This window comes from Bubalus kerabau, chromosome 3 (assembly GCF_029407905.1).
Source record: "Bubalus kerabau isolate K-KA32 ecotype Philippines breed swamp buffalo chromosome 3, PCC_UOA_SB_1v2, whole genome shotgun sequence".
NCBI classification, from domain to species: Eukaryota; Metazoa; Chordata; class Mammalia; order Artiodactyla; family Bovidae; genus Bubalus; species Bubalus kerabau.
The window spans coordinates 168,043,810-168,048,831 of record NC_073626.1 but is presented as its reverse complement, the minus strand read 5'-3'; the positions used below and the strand labels follow the sequence as shown (position 1 = coordinate 168,048,831).

The 5,022-nt window shown below is 37.9% G+C and overlaps 1 long non-coding RNA gene across 1 annotated transcript; it reads left to right on the top strand.

Annotated features, from left to right (window-relative positions):
• Window positions 1-369: 369 nt before the first annotated feature.
• On the top strand, window positions 370-3,927 carry LOC129647863 (uncharacterized). Its single transcript, XR_008712547.1, has 3 exons — window positions 370-487; window positions 588-632; window positions 3,846-3,927. It is a non-coding gene; the product is annotated as an uncharacterized LOC129647863 (long non-coding RNA).
• The last annotated feature ends 1,095 nt before the right edge of the window (window positions 3,928-5,022 follow it).

The window sequence follows — 5,022 nt, the reverse complement described above, 5'->3', positions numbered from 1 at the left end:
CAAGCTTGTTTTGCTCTCCATCTTATAATTTGCTCTCAAATTTATTCAGAAAACTGTAAAGTCAGAATCAGTAGAATCACATGCAAACAAAAATAACTAGAAGACATAAAATAGCCAACAGCTACATAAAAAGGTGCTCACATTACTAATCATCAAGGAAATGCAAATCAAATCCATGAGATTATCTCACACCTGTTAGAACGGCCATCATCAAAAAAAAAGTTAACAAGTGTTGGCAAGGATGTGGAAAAAAGGTAATCTTTGAGCACTGAGGATGGGAATGAAAATGGGTACAACTATTGTGGGAAATGAAAAATTAAGAATAAAATTACCATGCATACATGCTAAGTCGCTTCAGTTGTGTCCAACTCTTTGAACCCTGTGACCATAGCCTGCCAGTCTCTTCTGTCCAGGGAATTCTTCAGACAAGAATACTAATGACTCAGCAACTCCACTCTGGGTATATATATATCCACAGGAAATTAAAGTAGGATGGCAAAGTGGTGGCTGTATTTTCATGTTAATTGCAGCTTTATTCACAACAGGCAAAATATTTAAATCCAATCTTTTTTTTTTTTTTTTAACAGCCTAAGCATTTGTCAATGGATGAATGGATGAAAGAGATGCTGAAGGTAGGAATTAAGTTGAGGCTTGTCTATTTATGGGGAATTAGGCACATAAGAATATATATACTCAGATATAGTATCTAACTTGAATGCTGGCAGACTATTTTAAAATGAAATCTTTATTCTAAGTTGTGTTCCGAATAGGTGGATTGACCAGTTATTGACTCCAGATAAAAGCATCATTGTGGGAGAATAGATACATGTATATGCATGGCTGAGTCCCACTGCTGTCCACCTGAAACTATCACAACATTATTAATCAGCTACCCCAATATAGTAATAAAAAAAAGGTTCAAAAAAAACATCATCACCATGGCAAGCATTCAATCATTCACACAACCAATATGCCTTCACAGCTCACACCACCAAATACTTCCAAGTCTATGATAGACAGTGATGATGGAAAATTGATGAAGACAAGAACTCAATCTAAGTCAACAATTACTTAGAGGGGCAGGAATGGAAAATGCTGTAGAATGTCAAATCCTGAGCACATTCACCTGAATTGATCTGTTACCGCATTCTCACTTAACGCAGTAATTAATTCAAGGGCTATGACCTTAATTTATGTATTCACCAAACCTAGAATGGAATTATTGTAAGACTAACAGAGAAAGTTGACCTATCTGTATGCAAAATTAAGCATATAGTTTTGCAATTTAAGAACTTACCAACTCCAACAAATCAGATATACTCATTCCAGTGCTATGTATACATGTTCAGATAAATCAAGTACTTATTCACAGTTTTAACATTTTTCTTGAGCTTGTGGTTAAGGTGAAGGGGGTTTATAATGCCAACAGCTTCACAAATAGAACAAGCCCAAGGAAGATCTCCCCTGGTTACTCTTGTCATTATTTGGTGTAGTCAGTTGAGTTGTGGTCCCATAAAGAGATATATCTGTATCCTAATTCCTGGAACCCCAGTGAATGCGATCTTATTTGGAAAAAGAAAAAGGGTCTCTGCATCAAAGATCTTGAGATCAAGAGATCATTTTGGTTTATCTGGGTGGTCCTAAATCAAATTACAATATCCTTAAAAGAAAAAAGGCAAAGGGAAATTTAAGTCAGACATAAAAGAAGACACAGACTGAAAGGGAGGAGGCAATGTGACCACAAACGAGAGATTTGAGCAATGTGGTCACAAGTCAAGGAATGCCAACAACCACCAGAAATTGGAAGAGGCAAGGAATGAATTCTCCCTTAGAGACCCCAGAGGGAAAGTGGGCCTGCCAGCACTGTGACAGTGGACTTCTAGTCTCCAGAACCATGAGAATAAAGTTCTCTTGTTTTAAACCTCCTACTTGTGGTCCCTTGTTAGAACAGCCACAATAAGCTCATACATTTGGCTTTATTCTCTTGTTTCACCCCATCATGATGATGCCAATGCATTTCTGTACTTACAGATTAATGACTCTCTTAGAGTCCATGAGTTCTTGGTCTGCTAGGGCTGCCATAACAAAATACCATAGACTGGATGGTTTAAACATCAGTTATATATTTCTCAAAGTTCTAGAGGCTGAGATGTCCAAGATCAAGGTGCTGTCCAGTTAGGCTCCCAGCAAAGCCCTCCTCCTGGCTTGGAAACAGCCACCTTCTCACTGTGTCCTTACATAGCAGAGGGGAAGTTCTGGCATCTCTTTCTCTTCTTATAAAGTCGCTAATGCCATGACAGGGGCTCCATCCTCATGACCTCATTTCAATTTAATTACTTCCCAAAGGCCCCACCTCCTAATACCAGCACACTAGGGGTTAGGTCTTCAACATATAAAATTGGAGAAGAGCACAAACATTTAGTCCATAAAAAGTCTCAAAATTCCAACCACATATATGGGCTTCCTTGGTGGCTCAGACAGTAAAGAATCTGCCTGCAATGCAGTAAACCCGAGTTCAATCCCTGGTTCAGGAAGATCCCCTGGAGAAGGAAATGGCAATCCACTCCAGTATTTTTGCTGAAGAATCCTATGGACAAAGGAGCCTGGCAGGCTACAGTCTTTGGGGTCACAAAAAAAAGGACACAACTGAGCAACTAGCACTTTCAATTTTCATGTATGTATATATATACACACACACACACACACACACGCACATATACATATATATATATGTACTACTTTTACCAAGATCATTAATTCTCAGGGTGTTTCAAATCGACATTGTATCTTTCTTTAGGAAATGTATATTTACCTCACAAGAACCTTGTTAAGTGCTCAGGAGATAACTACTATGGAAACAAAGCTCTTGGTGTCTGCTTATTTGGAAGCGTCTCTAGTAATTTCTACTTGTTAACTACATCATGCAGAAAATTGTAACAATCATTGCAACTTTCACCTAAATAGGTCTTTGCCACAGTTTTTGTTTCTTTTAGTCAAGGGGTGTATACTGTGGAAACCTCTATAGAAGTATTAGACATTTAGCCAATTACTGATAGGACAAACAGCATGACATAATAAATGAACACATATTTAAACAAGTAGTGACTGTTCCATAATTTTTCAACACTCTTTTATGAAAAACATCTATGCTTAATACTAAGAGTATGGTTGCCAGTGCCCAAAAAGCAGAATTCAGTTTGTACTCCACCACTCATCCATCCAGTGTCAATCTTTCATGTGTTACTTAAGTTGTTTTTGCCTTAGTTTCTCCTTCAAGGAAATGAAGAGTCATGGTAAGAATATCTATAATAAGGGTTATATGAGGATTATATATATTAATATATATTATTAATATATTTATATTATTATATTATATATGTTATTATATCATTATTAGATATTAATATATATGCTGCTGCTGCTGCTAAGCCACTTCAGTTGTGTCTGACTCTGTGCAACCCCACAGACGGCAGCCTACCAGGCTCCCCCGTCCCTGGAATTCTCCAGGCAAGAATACTGGAGTGGGTTGCCATTGCCTTCTCCAATGCATGAAGGTGAAAAGTGAAAGTGAAGTCGCTCAGTTGTGTCTGACTCTTCGCAACCCCATGAACTGTAGCCTACCAGGCTCCTCCATCCATGGGATTTTTCAGGCAAGAGTACTGGATTGGGTTGCCATTTCCTTCTCCAATCCTATATATGAGGATTATATATATATATATATATATATATGGAAAAATATTTGGCACTCAAAATAGTATATATTGGAATAGGTTGCCGCTATCTCTATGGACATTTTAGTTCACATTGTTTGTGATTTTAATTAAAAGACATTTCTACTGAATCAGTCCAATAGATATAAAATCATCTGGTGCTGCATCTTCCAAGGATGGAAACACCTCATTTGGCCATGAGTACTGAGTTACTGGGCTTCCCAAATGGCACTAGAGGTAAAGAACACACCTGCCAATACAGGAAACATAAGATAAACAGGTTCAATTCTTGGGTTGGGAAGATCCCATAGGGCATGGCAACCCACTCCAGCTTTCCTGTCTGGAGAATTCCATAGACAGAGGAGCCTGGCAGGCTACAGTCCATAGGGTCACAAAGAGTCAGACACATCTGAAGTGACTTAGCAGGCACACACTATGAGTCATCACTCAATCTCTGATCTCCTTGGTTTTTACGTTTAAGTTGAGAAGCTGAAGATTCTTTAAGAAGGATATGAAGATAGCCTCTTCATTCTCCATCACTCTTTAAAGTACTGAGTCCTGTCCCCAACTGCTTTTTAAAGATAAATCTTGAAATCAATTTATTGATTAGATTAATTCATCTTGAAAGATATTTCTAGTTATTATTCAAAGAATTTGCTGTAGGTTTCTGGGTTTTTAAAAAAAACTAACGAGAGTGATGAATGGTAATGATGGTTGCTTTTGACAGGCCGTTCCTTGCCTATGCACCAAAAGTGTGTCTTGGGGCCAGTGGAAATACTTTGAAGTGAGACAGAATAGCTTGGAAGCTGTGATTAAAGAGAATGTGTTTACAAAATAAACTCCAAGATTATAGGAAAACTTTCTCAGTGATTTTCTTAGGTCTTTGATTCAATGAACCAGATCCTGCTTTTCTCCCATGGGGTGAAGCTGACCTAGACCACAATAGAGAAAGTCTGGCAGATAAGCTTGCCAACTCCATGCCAGAGACAATTAGTGGGAAACAAACTGTAGCCTTTAAAAAGCAGGTGGAGGAATGATAAACAAAAACAAAATCAGGCTCTGACCCTATCTCATATTTCACTGACCATTCATAACTTTTGCAAACACCTAATTAAAGAGAAGACTTTTCATTTTTTATCCTCAAGCTGTAAATATAACACTATCAATCACAGAGATGTAGGGGGGGGAGCAGGTGATAAAGCTGGAATTTCTAACCAAAATGAAGGTTTTTGAGTGTCATATAATTATAAGACCTCTCTTCTCTCACTTTTGCTATTTTTGTGTTTGTTTTTAACGTCTGACTGCTTTTTCT